The sequence below is a fragment of the Sinohyriopsis cumingii genome, chromosome 3 (genome assembly GCF_028554795.1).
Source record: "Sinohyriopsis cumingii isolate HCF-2022 chromosome 3, ASM2855479v2, whole genome shotgun sequence".
Classification (NCBI taxonomy): domain Eukaryota; kingdom Metazoa; phylum Mollusca; class Bivalvia; order Unionida; family Unionidae; genus Sinohyriopsis; species Sinohyriopsis cumingii.
The window spans coordinates 116,327,896-116,343,329 of NC_142963.1; the positions used below are offsets into that span (position 1 = coordinate 116,327,896).

General features: G+C 36.4%; 1 protein-coding gene across 2 annotated transcripts in view; it reads right to left on the bottom strand.

Moving 5' to 3' along the window:
• LOC149803657 (protein NDNF-like) overlaps nucleotides 1-15,434 on the bottom strand; it is a 218,919-nt gene that overhangs the window by 131,863 nt on the left and 71,622 nt on the right. The window lies entirely within an intron of this gene.

Genomic DNA, 15,434 nt, shown 5'->3' on the forward strand with positions numbered 1-15,434 from the left:
TAATCAATATAAGTTACACTTACGTTCTATACATGAATGTAAACGCCCCACTCCTTGTAAGGGGTGTGGGGTGATTTATCGGACTGTACCTTCCTTCAAGGTGTCCGCATTATTCGGTTCTCGTTATCTAGGAGATGATCTCCCTCGGTGTTATTGCCCGGATCGAGTAAGATTATTTGTAGAATAAATAGAGATCTGAGCGGATATCTAGAACAGAACGACTCAAGCCTCCGTATATAAAAATCAAAATTTAATCAGTTACAGAAACAATGGAGATACTACAATACCTTAGGAAGATACACTTCCTTTGGAATAAATCTTTCACCGAATTTCAAAACACAAATATATTTATAAAAATAGCCGATCTGTTTTACTGATATAATTAGTTCATCATACAATCGAGTGAACAATCGAAGTCATTGCTTTGTACAATTGCATAACCTGCTTATCTCTGGTTCACTCCAATTTCACTGTAGCTGTTTTCGGTCCTTTCGCCTTTTCCTTTCCCTTTCCTTTTCTCTCCCAACCTCCCTACTGTCTCGCCTCCTTTCGGCCCTCAAACTTTGTATGGGTAGGTGGATATGTAAGCATGGAGATACACATACACTGGATACGTCAGTGCGTAGGTACATCGGGGGATACGACTGTGAATACGTCTGAAGAGCTATTTTCCTCTTTTAAAACAAACAGAGAACAACCTAAAGTTTCTGTCGGTTATCATACTGGGAATAGAACATTACTCCCCTCTCGTTATCAGATCTTACTATCTGTGTTGAACAGATGCCTAAGCTATTAGTAGGGCCAAGCATGGCAGACCAAAACAATCCTTGTTTCATAAGAGTAATGTACTTCCTAATGGCTAACTCATCACTTCGCATTAACACACGAGACATAACAGTTCCGTTCTAGTCTAAATTATACAAATGAATGAATGAAATTTATTAAATGGCTTTACGTTATGTTCAGCGAATACACATATTCAAGTCTTTTGTATACACGAAATCGCACTGTATGGCTTAACAATGTTAATTTCAGTCAATATGTAGTCAAGTCTTTATCATACGTGAAATTATCTAAGATTGGCGATTCACACGGATTATCGTAACTCATATCAAAATAAGTAATACATGAAATTGTTAGAACCTAATTCCTATAAAGACAAGACAACTAATTTAAACAATTCGACAACCTTATACAAAGAAGATTATTGTACGAATTCACATATATAAACTCAACACAGCTATACCCATATCAAGATGATTGATCTACGAATTCAAACAAATAAATTCATGCACATATTATCAAATAATTCAAGAAAAACATTTATATTGGTATCAACGAATTTCATGAAATTGACGAAAATACCTTTTATGCTTTCAAGCGTTTCTCGCTTCCATCGCCGAAATTGTGTCCGTCGACATTCCAGACATCCGGTCGCTTGGACAAATGTTTTACGAGAGAATTTCTTTGAATTGTCTATCGGATTTCCTTGTATCTTTATTTTCTTGAAGCAAAGTTAGACTAATTAGATTTTTCGGGGGGGGGGGGGGATATTTGCAGTTAGGAAATTTCTTGTGGGAAACACGCCTCTTATTCAGCGATCAGAATGAAATATATTTACCGCCTTTTATAACTAGGCGCCAAAATTGGGGTCAATTTTCCCTCCCAGGTTTTCAACGAACGGTTTCTGGAAAGTTTCAATTTTGACAGTTCCACAATGAAATCGAAGTTAGCCGTGTCCCTAATAGTCCGCCTTGCGGTTAAGTAAACAAATGCCTAATTTAAAAATCTCTACATCTACCTACCAGACATTAGAAATCATTGTAGTATAGCGATTTAACAAGCGCCTGTCTCCATAAATCTAATTAATTGTTCTCTGGCCCCAAACTAATGTGCTTTGCGCAGATGGACAGAAATTTGCTCCCTCACAATGAAAGATGGTTTTAATGAGGTAACTTGAGTACTAAGCTTACGGACACATAGATTCTTGAATACTGAACGCTCGTCAATGCATTTACGTACAGGCGCAAGGAAATTAGCGTGGAATAAAATCTAAGCGAAACGATGAACCAACAAGAAGTAACTGAACTATTTTAATATATTTAAAGTTGATCTAAGTCAGTATTCTGTTTTAATTAACACTGCTACTGACCATATATTTGTTTACCTCTCTCTCTCTTCCTTTGGTCGGTTTATCATTCTTCATAGGTCTAGAGACGCTGTGGTATTACATAAGCGAAAATCCTCTATTCTCGTCTTTTCATGGATTTTCGACCTTATCCTGATACAATGGTCAACAGAGAGAGAGAGAGAGAGAGAGAGAGAGAGAGAGAGAGAGAGCAAAAGAAAGGGGGGGGGGCGGCCTTTGGATTTTCTCATTAATTAACAATTATCGATTTTTAGAATCTTATAATAGGATTAAGAAACAACAACAAACATTAACGAAGCCTTAAATACATTACATATGTGTGCTGCGTAATCAATACATTTTCCTTACTGTGTCGACCTGCTGTTGTTGTAGGGTTTAACGCCATTTTTCAGCACAAGATAGGCTATACATGGCGGCCAGTATTAATGGTGGAGGAAGAACCCGGGAAAACCCTGGAAAGATCCACCGACCCACGAGAAGCTATTGGCAAGCTTTCTCACATATCCGCATTGGCCGAGCCCGAGACTCGAACCCACGCAGACAGAGGTGAGATGGCAGTGATCCGTGACGGAGAGCGCTTTAGACCACTCGGCCACTCGGGGCCCCGTGTCGACCTGCAATTGCAGCTTTGCATCATTGATTATATAAACACTTTAGATAGATCGCAAGGGAAGTGTACACATACCGTTATGAAGAACGATATTGTAGGTTACTTGGTGCAATTTCAGTGTCAAGGCTATTTTTATCTAGCCCAATTTCTTTTTCTCTCTCACTCCATATTTCTACATATTTTGTCCCTTGTGCATGAGAGGGGAGGGAAAATGGAAAAAGAAGGGATTGAGATTAAATTGTGTATCATGTTAAATTCTTTTAGAAAACGGGGATTATTATTAATTTTTATTGCTATTTTCATACCTCATTAATGATGAAATGGAAATTCATAACTGATCTATAGGAATAGACCTAACAGCACACAGTTCCATGAATGTTTATGTATGCGTATTACTGCGCCATGGGCGGATCACAATTTGATATACCAATAGTAATTGTATATCAAATTACTTTATACCAACACTTTAAAAGCCATGTTATTTTTAATGTATGTGGTATAAATAAATAAATTTTAATATATATATATATATATATATATATATATATATATATATGCAGTATCATTTTTGAACAGAACCAAAATTTATTGTCAAACGGACCTTGTCAAGGTTATGGGCTTATTATTGTATTGTTTGTGATAGAAGTAAAGTGATTCATTTCGAGCTCACAAATAGTTGTAAAATTGTAAAACATACTAATTAGTTGTCCGACGTGTGGTGTCTGATATAAACTATTGTGCTCGAACACCACGAAACCAAGAGTCCATTAATCTGCGTAAAGTCTTGGCGTCGGATTTATTTCAAGATGACGGACTTCCTGTGTAAATTATACATCCTTTGTTTTGATAATACTTGACTATTTTACCATCACCCCGGTACTAACTATATTTATTCCATAGTTCTCACTTCTGGTGCAAACATGATATATTTCTACAGTTTTACAATGCATCGTCATAATGGCTTTTCACAACAAAAGTTCCGTTTTGAAAAGAATCGTTCATCTTAGTTCTCAGCTAATTACAATGCATTAATCATATTTGATACTAAATAATCCATGACAAAACGCTCAGAGGGGCCATTTTGTCCCACGCCCCCACGTTGTCAGATTTCTTTGTATAAGAATTAACTCATATTGTGCCGACATCTGGAAATCAGCTATCCTTGTACTGAAAGGCAAACCTTAATTTTTATACTGTATTTTATGACATATTTGTTCCTATCAAATATTGTTTGATTTGCTCCCATGTCCACCGTAATGAATGAGTATTATTTCACTTAACAGTTCAAAAATACGATCGATTCATAGCGATTCAAACGAGGAAACCTGACTGGCTCCCGGTGCTAAAAGGGTTTGACGTAGTATTTATAGGGTTATTTCTGATTTTATCGTCTGCAACTTTCTCAGCATCTTTATTAGTCGGGTTCCAAAAATTGCGGTGAGGGATTAATCAATATGCACGTTAGATGAATGAAATATCTTAGAACCGATATGAAACCTTCTTCAACGTGACAGCTAGTATTGATACAGTATCTAATGTCCGTTTTCATAACTATTTCTGGGTCCGAATGCCACTTCAATGAAAACGGGCAAGCCGATCCTAACAAGCTTAATTAACGCAACAAGGAAATGAAAATCTGCAGCTGATTATGATATTTGTGAGTGATGTCAAAAAATGCAAATCCGTTCTATCGACACGTTTGCTCGATTGACAAGAAATATAAATATCGCAAGCAGGCGACATTTTCAAGATCTTGCATTTTTTGTTCTCCTTTTCATGCGTTTAACTGACAGAAGGACTACGATTATGCATACTAAAGACGTTGTTTTCTTCGCTTGTTCACGTCTCAGTCCGCACCCCAACCTGCTCATAGGCTTCGTCTTAGGGAAAGACTTTGCCCATCCCCGGTGATACTTTATTCAACCCCGATGTTTAAAGTGGTGCTGGAAAAGATATACCGTAAGTACTCACTTGTAAGACGAGTCCCACTGCAAATTGCACAGACCCAGGTCTGCCATCGCATATTGCATGGGAAGATATGGGTCTATGGAGCATTTTTATGAGTAATCAGTAAAACAAACAACATAGACCATGATCTGCAGGCGCATTATGCTACAGCACATCGGGATAATTGTTGTTTGCGGTTTGACAGGACTTATAAACGAATATCTTACGGTCCACTAGACCGACATTTTAACTGACATAAGAGGCCCCGATTGGCGGAGTGGTCTAAAGCGCTCACCGTTACGGATCACTGCCATCTCACCTCTGTCTGCGTGGGTTCGAGTCTCCGGTTCAGCCATTGTGTGTATGTGAGAAAGCTTGCCGGTAGATACTCGTGTGTCGGTGGTTCTTTCTGGGGCTTTCCCGGGTTCTTCCTCCACCATTAATACCGGCCGCCCTGTATAGCCTATCTCGTGCTGAAAAATGGCGTTAAACCCCACAACAACAACAACAACAACAACTGATACAAAAGATGAAATTCACTACACAAAGGCCAATAGGTATGCATTCTCGCCAGGACGAGACAGAGGCCCACATTATTTTTCTTCATACAACAATGGAAGCGCAAATTGCACGAGGAACAGTAATCCCAGTCCAAAAGAGTCCTAAAAATGCGGAATGTCAATCTGTACGTTCGCCTAATAGGGAGTGGGGTCATGTGGTCCAACTACCGGGGAGCTGGTAAAAGCTTAAGTTGGGTTGGTTGGAAGAGGGGAAATGCTAATTTTAACAGTTTGAAGCCCTTTTAAATATGACAAGATACATATAAAAATCAGTCTCTGAAATGACCTCTCTGACGAGCGAACTAGCGCATAGTAGAAAGCGGTCCTCTAACTAATCTGATACCCGAGCATAGTGTCTACCTAACAATTTTGCTCCAGATGCTATTTGATTGCAATCAGATCTCCACTTTCTGACGTGACCGGGGAGATCTGATTTTCATCAAATTGGCTCCGGATGCGGGTCGTTCAAGCGGTCGGTCATTAGCCCGGTGGATCACCCATACGGCATGTACTATAAAAAAACATTAAATTTCACAGCTTTATAACTATATACCTGGTCCAAAATAGATCAAACTTTCTCTACATATTGCAATTTGCGCTATGATTCTTCGTAATTGTCAGTAATTAGAAAACTTTGAGAGGAGAATAATAGGCATGAATAATAGTGGTGGAACGTTCACCTCTCATCTCCGTGGTCAAGTTGAGTATACATTTCAGTAAAATCCCTAAATAAATTGATAAATTGTCTCCTTTATAGCCCCCCCCCCCCATCACAAAAAGCAATAAACAAAAGAAAACAAAGGGATCCCTTCCAACAAAAATTAAAAAAAACAACCCCAAAATATATTAAAAAAATATACAAAAACAGATCTGCTGCTAAGAGTATTTGATCTTCAACACAATCTCCTGAAGTTAAGCATACACACGTCCCTTATACGTGAGGCGCCGATAATTTGTCAAGTACACATTATGTTGTAAATCATCACCATTTTGAAGAAGAAAAGAAAAGAAAAAACTTATTCAGGCCGTTACTTGTCCGTAGAGCTAGGTCCAAAATGTAACTTAAAAGTGTCTTTTAAACTTGATACTGATGTTCGTTGTATTTAAGTCTTCGTCATAGCGAGGTTTATCATATGCTGAATAAAGGAAGGATTCATCTTTTTCCATGTATGACCCCAGACATTGTTAAACATCAATCCTTTGTTTGATAGATACAATTGTTAGGAATATATAACGTGGCAAAGAATATTGGCGGTGTCACACGGTCAGCGGAATAATTAGCAGCCATTGTCACGCAGTGATCGTTTGACATATCAAGAAGACGAAAGTAGATGTATTTATTGCCACTGACTTCCCCCGCAATCTTCACCGATGTTCATTCCCATAAGATACATGCATCGACCATTTATTGACAAGCTCGAGTACTTTGAGCAATGATCCCATAAAATAATAAAATATTATACTTGAATCATGGCCTTCGATCACTATAACCATAGACTTTATTTGATATTATTTCTGCTGCATATTGATATCCTTTAAGGAAGAGATTTTCAAAAATGTAGTCGTGATCAGTGTAGTGTAGTTTTGTTTGTTTGCAGTGTCAGCACGTCGATTGAATTTGTTTCGTTTGGTCTTTTACGGCACAACAACACAGGTAGGTTATTTAGTGCCAAGGCAATATTATTAAAGTGCCTTGCCTAATGACACACCACAATAGCCGATTCGCGCTGATACGTTGGTAGGATTCGAACCAGCACCCCCTCAAGTTCAGCACGTTAAACACTGAGTCCCCTGTTACAGCTTTGGGGTCTATTATATACATCGATTGAAGCCAAATGAGTATTTGAAAGAAAGGAATTATCGTTTCCACAAAACGATAAATGCTTAGAGTTTATTTTCTGAAGTATTCATTTTATGATGCTAAAAATACCAATGTGATCAAGAAAGGGAGGGTCGGAGAGAATGTATTGGTTTTAATGGCAGATCAGCATAGTCCTGGCTATTTAGTGGTAATTAAAAGCTAGGTAGCAAAGTTGGTGAATTCAGAAACCTTGACAAAGTCACCAGCAATGTCAAACCCCTCTTACTAAAAGTGAATATGTTCCCTTCGACATAGGATTAAAAGTAAAGATGTTGCAACAATTCCCCCAAAGTCAAACTACGGAGATCCGGAGAGGACACAGGGTCAAAATATTAGTTCAATCCATCGTGTCATTTTTTTGTTCTGTCAAATCAGGATTTCGTTCCGTCAGATTATTATATTGTTCAAACAAAGTATTGATTCATTCTTTGCGATAATAATTTTATTCTCTCACATTAATATTATATTCCCTCAAAATAATCTTTGTGTCCCCCACACTAGAGAAAATATTGCCTAACAATTTTTTTTTCTATGACTGCTACTTTGCTTGATATTTTCGTATGTTAAACTCTCTTTCAGCTGGTTCAGGTATGTTTCCCGTGCGCACATCTTTCCTCAAAAACATCGATTCTCATTATCATTATCATTATAATTAATAATAATAATAATAATAATAATAATAATAATAATAATAATAATAATAATAATATTATTATTATTATTATTATTATTATTATTATTATTTATTATTATTATTATTATTATTATTATTATTATTATTATTTCATTATTTCCAAGGCAAACAATCATTTTCGGCTTCTCAAGTTATGATATTCATGTCTCTTCCTTATCTCTCATCATCTCCTATTATTATCAATCTCTATGCCATTTTGCCACACATTTTGGACCATTTTATAAACATGGAGGGAATTGAAGATATTATCTAGACATATAAATTAAGGATCTTTCTAAATTTGAATTCACGCCATATTTTATGGAGATTCTTGCACAGTTTTACAGGGAAATGTGACTGCTTCAGGACAACGTTACGCTGCTGCAAGAAAAATGCCCTATTTCATCTGCTGAAGGAAATTTGGCTTGAAAATTTATTTGATTCTCTGTATTGATTCCTCTCTCATTCTCAGTATGTCTCTGTCTGTCTGTCTCTCTCTCTCTCTCTCTCTCTCTCACACACACACACACACACCTACCTCTATTCCACCAGCAACGAGACACGGCGTCTGTCCTATGTGAACGTTCCACTTGGTTAAGTCCATCAGTCGAATACCATTAATTGGTACCCAACGGTTTAGCCGTAGGTTATCAGAATTTAGAACACGGCGAAGATCTGTGGATAAAGCCGCTGTATTACCATAATATTTATTCTGTTACTAATTCGTTCTCCGAAAATACTATTGCTTTCACTGAAACATGGAACTCATTGCAGTATATTTTGCTGTTACACAGTGGACACAGTGGACATAGTAGACACAGTGGACACAGTAGACACAGTGGACACAGTGAACTCCGCAGTAAGCTCGAGACATCTCCAGCGGATCCCTGATTTAACATTAGTTTTTGTAGGGCATGCCTAATTACTTACAATGAAAGAAAATAAAAATAAGATATAAACAGTTTTGTTGCTGTTTTTGTTATGGGGTTAACGCCATTTTTCAACACAAGATAGTCCATACATGGCGGTTAGTATAACTGGTGGAGGAGGAACCCGGAAAAACACGGAGTAGAACCATCGATCCACGATAAGCTACCGGCAAGCTTTCTCACGTACCCATATCAGCCGAGCCCGAGACTCGAACGCACGCAGACATAGGTGAGATTGCAGTGGAACGACGAGCGCTTCAGACCATTAGGGCATTTGGGGTCCCAAAACCAATGGAAGAAAAATGAATATAAAGCTGAAAAGTAATACTTGATCTGAGCAGAATTATGAGGAACTGAACAATATATTAATGAGTTTTAGCTGACAATGAAATAAGTTTCTTACGTGACGGAGCAGTCATATAACTGCTGTCTTTGTTTTCTTTTTGAGGGGTGAAGTGGGGTGGCAGTGAATTTTTTTTTAAAATTGCGTAAAATACTGACCGCTTCCAAAACGCATGTGGTTTATCAGAGTTACATGCACCTGTGTCCAGCATGGGTCAATTGTATAAATTGCATATATAATCGAAGCAGTGAAAGAAAAAAATACATAAAAATATTTTAAAAACGAAATGGAAAAATTATGCGTGGAAGTATAATAAGATTTCAACTCCCTGATTTATAGTACAAGTTGCTCATGAATTTCAGTATTTTTCAACAATTAAAAGTGTATAAGCAATACTAAAACCCACTATCCATGCATTGTTTGCTCTTTTTATTTAATTTCGCTATTGTGTGTTAATTTTTCTTACTTTTTAATATATATATATATATATATATATATATATATATATATATATATATATATATATATATATATATATATATATATATATATATATATATATATATATATATAATTTCAGTAAATGAAGTATCAATGTAAGAGAACAATATAAGAACTTAGGAGGTACGAATCAATCAGTTTAGGGAACAAAATACTTACTTAAAAGAAGGCAAAAATATTATTTTGAGGGAACGATTTATTATTTGAAGCAAGAAAAATGTTAATTTGCGGGAAAGAAATAAGATTTGTCGCCGCTCGTCCTCAATGGAGGTCAGTACGTAACAGCGACTAATGCATAAAAGGGTAACATCCGTAAAATATGAGGACAAGATTATTCTATAAGAACCGCACTCTTTTAAAAGACTTTGTAGCTGGAAAACCATCAAGGGACGCATCCCACGGTAAACAGTTTAACTGCATTAGTTTAAATCATGGGGGGTGCATAAGGGTGCAGCTGGTCTATTCTACCATTGGCAATTTGGAGTGTGTGTGTGTGTGTGTATGTGTGTATGTGTGTATGTGTGTGTGTGATAAGGATTTTTCACGTAGCTTTAACAATTTTTCAGTCATATCGTTACGATGTCTGCAGTGTGGCAGTTTATAGTGATGTCTAGCACTGGGGCAACATGCCGCAGACATGTAGCATAATGTCCCACCCAGTCACATTATCCTGACACCAGGCCGACCAGTCCTAACACTAACCTCTTAATGTTGAGCGCCTAATGAGGTAGGTATGTACCAAAGTCTTTTTTATGACTCAGCCGGGGTTTGAACCCACGACCTCCCGCTTCCGAGACGGACGCTCTAACCACTAGGCCACTAGGCCACCGGAGCGGTTCAATTTGGACTGGTTAACTCACAAAACTGGTGCAGTAATTTTGTCACGGAAGTCGTCAAGAAGATGCCAGTGAACGTGATGCTAGAAATAAATGCACACTTTTCAGCACACGAAGGCTGTGCAATCGGGTTGAGGTTGTATACTTATAGTGGCGTATTACTAGGATCTTGCGTGACTTTAGTGACACATTCAACACTTACTATGTGATCGTACCAATATAACCGGCTCACTATGTGAAATATGAACATTGCACTTGGATCAAACGAAGATTTTCAATTTATAACAAAAACTATAACAACCGTTAGAGTATATACTCGCTTATAAGTCGAGACAAACTTTAAATTGCACAGACCTAGATCTGCCGTTGCATGATGCGTCGGCAGATCTGGGTCTGTGTAGTTGGAAGGAATAATAGGTAGAACACCCCCGAAAAAAAACCCAACCGAAAGCAACAACAAAAAACCCCAACAAAAAACAAACCAAAACTACCCCCAACCTCAAAAAACACAAGCAAACATAATGAACAAAAAACAGACCCTGATCTTCAGGCGTATTATGTTGCGGCAGATCAGGATATTGTGTTGTTCATTCAGGCATCTTTTAATAAGAATGCATAGAGCTAATGGTTCCATTGGTAGCGGAACTTCTGTTGACCTGACATCAACATGGCCGGTCTTATAGTCGTTTTAGCCGTACATTTGAGTCCCAGTTATTTTATTATTTATTTTGATAACTGAAAATAATTTTGATGATGAAGATCGGAAAAAAGTATAATCTCATAGGTGGCAGATTTTCTCAAGTTCCACGTTGTATACTAATGTAAAAAGCATGTTCCTAAGCAGATAAATTTAATGTTGCTGGTGAACAAGAAAAGCTAGACATGAAATTTGTGTGGGGGTGGGGGTGGAACGAGCTTGGCAATATTTAAAGGTGTTGGGGAGGGTGTAAAATTAGCTAATGGCTTGAAATATTTTAGTAAAGTTGATTGTATGTTATATCCAAACTGACTTGATTTCATTTATTAAACTCAATTCAGTCCACATTTCATTTTCATACTTGCGTTATGGTTAATCGTGGATATAAATCTGTTCTGTTGTGTATTCATAAAAGCGGACGTAAAATGACCGAGTTTGAAAACATTCACAATAACCAACAACAGGTGTTAATTTTTCACTTCATGGAATGAATCGCTTGAACAGCATCATAATTCTGGAATGTCTTGCGAGAAACAAATATCGATACAAAAATAAACACACTGAAATTGGTGTGCTTACATTTTTCTGAGAAGCAATAATTTATACATGGAGTTAATAAACTTTAAAATATAACCATCTGATAATATTTTTGAGCTATGGTATATTTTCCTCCAGGGTTAGAGGTATCTTTTGAATCAATAAGAGTTATCAGAACACGTGTTAATTGAATACATGTAACATTTCGACAATATGGTCAAAGAACGGCTACATTAAGCCTGCGCATCCACACACTATCTGACAGATGGACCATCGTCAACTTTTAATATCTAGAATAATCTGACTACGTGTAAGGTGTTTTTTTTTGTTGTTGTTGACATTATGTGAATTTCTTGTCCAAGTCGCGTTCATACGGAGGAGTGGGATTGGGTGATACAATTGACATTAATAAACATACTATTTTTATTTTAAATATCTGCATTCAAGTTTTAGTTTTTCCCAAACATGCCTAATTATAGAAAATATATTTTAAGCCGAGGGGTGAATGACGAAAAATACCACGAAAAATGACTGGTAGCTCGATTTAATGTAGTATTTCTAGCGCTTTCGTAACTGTCCTGCTAACTCATTAACTCATAATGATTCTACGTAAATTTGACCAGAGGTGAATCTTTCTTAAATAATTTTATAGATTCACCTCCTCATTTTCTCTCAAATGCAAAAATGAAAACGGCACATGACTATCTTAAATGGCCAGAAGTTAGCTTATTAAATGCTGTTAGAAGCATAGGGATTAGATGAACTGTAATTAAACAGAGTTTCGGTATGTTAAGTATGGTTGTTTTATTCCTTCGAAGGACAGAAAACATGTGAGATCGACGAGGCCGGTGAATTTCTGCTTATATGTAAATGTGTACCCGCCAACGTCAAATGGTTCAATTTTGCTTGAATCAGATTTGCGGAGGCTAGATCATCTTCGCTAGCCAAGGTTCTCGTATGTTAACCCTATCTACACCTTGTCGGATAGAGCAGATATTTTAGTGCTATGTCCTAGCGACAACTATTGGATTTCATGAGTTGCCTCCCTTAGTATGCAATGCCAACTGACCAATTGCGTGTAACAGCGGTGCATTGAATATCGGGCGGAAATGGTGGGGGCAACTAACTTTGAAGTGATACTTTGTAAGTTTAACATGGACAGTGTGACTACGTACCAGAGAGAAGCCATTAGAGGTATATTTGAGTGAATGGTATTTGTAGAAACACGGAACGGCAGTGGAAAATTGCTTATTTATGAGTCCATTCAAGTTGTGTTCTCCCCTTGTAGGATCATGTAGGAAGAGTTCAAATTTGAACAACTTAATTTGATTGGATGCGGTGGCTTTCCGCCGCATAAAAAAAAAAATTAACAGACTAGAAGCACAGAAATATCTGCTCGATTCACCAAAGTGTGGATACAGTTCACATATCGGAAACCTTGGCTAGCGAAGATGAGACAAGACAGACTTGGCATGTCTTACACGATAGATAATAAATAAGAAAGAAAGTGTGCCTTTCTTTATATATATATATATATATATATATATATATATATATATATATATATATATATATATATATATATATATATATATATATATATATATATATATATATATATATATAGCAGCAACACTATTTCATTAAAAAATGGAATATCAACATTATTCCAGGGAAATACATAGTGTTTCCTCACCCGAATGCGTATAGGATTATGGATAAGATGGCAACAACACCATTCATGAATTGCTAATGTTTGATGTATATGGGCACAAATGTAAGATTGTATTTATCACATGACGAAAGATATTGATTTTTATCTCCTTCAAATTCATTAAATAAAACCTCAAAAAGTATTATACCATCTGAATTACATTGTTATATACTTCGGTCATTACAGCTTTGCCCATTTGCCCAATAAAACGTAGCGACGTTAATGGTGACATAAGAAAGTTTTATTCACAAGTGAAACAAGGAGAAAAAATATAACATCGGTATATTTTCTTAAATAATGTGATTGACATGGAATAAAGCCAGGTTTTACGCGACAATAGTACATTTATGGTTTATTTTGATTACTTTACTCGTGTCAGTTTAGATTAAGGTTATGAATTTACATTGCAAGTTTGAAAAGAAGAAATTATATGTTAAGAGATGTAACATGTATTTCCTTTTTGCATGCACATATTGGTCAACAGTTTGTCATCCAGTTGCTCCTATACATTGAAAAGGTTTCATTTTTATTGAGTTTGAGTATAGCGACAAATAATTGGTTCAGTATGTTGATCAAATATACATATTGCACGTTTGCGCATGCACCAAAACGTCCCGTGATAAACAGGATCTTTAAAGGCTCAGGTCGAACTATTGAATGAAGCGGGTTACCCATTTACTTTAGTCTGAATTTGACTGTCGTCGATAAAACTAGCGTGTTATCGTGATCTGATTGGTTGTTAGACATCGGACTCTGCCTGACACAGTCAGTAATTGATTGGCAAGCTTCGTGCAACTTTTAATGGTTCATTGGCTATAGAGGGAGGTCTGATTGGCATATTAAGTTACGCTTTTTCGACCTGTTGTAATTCCCAGGTAGCACTCAATTGGTACTGGACCGCTACATGTAAATCACAGAGTGCAACGTGTTTTTGAATATAAGATCTTGGTGGAAAACTAGAACGAAAAGGTACCCAAAAGCGCCATCGTTTCCGATTGTTAAATATTTATTCGTGACTTTTGCCACGGAAGTGAGTGAATTCAATAAATTAAAACAAAAAGACAGAAAAAACAAAGTCCACGAATGTGGGGCATGCAAATAGATACAGTGATATGACACTTGGAAAGAACTGGAGAAAAGAAGTTCACACAAGAGTTATAATATGACATAAATCATGCAATAAATCGGTCATAGTGCATAATCAAATTCATAACATTTATGCAGTCAGTGACGTCATAGGAACACCTTTTTGAATTTTAAAAGGAAGCCGTAAAACGCCCATAACGGTGATTTAAATCCATGAAAGTCATATTTTTCATTTTATGTTTCTGTATTATGCACGTTCTATTCGTGACTGTCTATAGTGAAGGGGGCTCTTTTGCAAGAAAAAGATTTGGTGCTCTTAAACATTCACTTAGTAGAGGAAAAGTTCAAGAAACCTATCATATTTCCTTACTTCAGGTGTGCAGGCAGAGAGAAGAAACAGAAGCTATTGGTTATTATATATATATATATATATATATATATATATATATATATATATATATATATATATATATATATATATATATATATATATATATATATATATATATATATATATATATATCGTATATTTATAATTCTCTATAATTAATTCTATATGCCTTGATTATTTTAGGAATCCGAAATGACTGTGTAGATACATGAGAATTAATTACTAGCTCGTAACACGAGTGTGTCTGCTACACACAAGTGCATTTAACACCGATTGAGTAACATCATTTTTGGAGATGTGTGCTTAGTCGCGAGGGAATATGGGCTCGTGTGTGCAGGCAAGGATCTGGGTTCGAATCTCCGTAGAGTACGAATTAAATATTATCTAACCTGTATGATATTATTATTTACATTAAAATATTATTTCTATCCACTATTATCAAGCATTCTTCTACTGGAATCCAGGGATAGCACTTTCCATTCTGTCTGGCTTATATTTATAATTCTCTCTCTCTCATTATATATATATATATCCCAAAACGAAGGACATGAAATTAAACATCTCATTCATCTCATATTGATAGCACTGCATTATACTGCC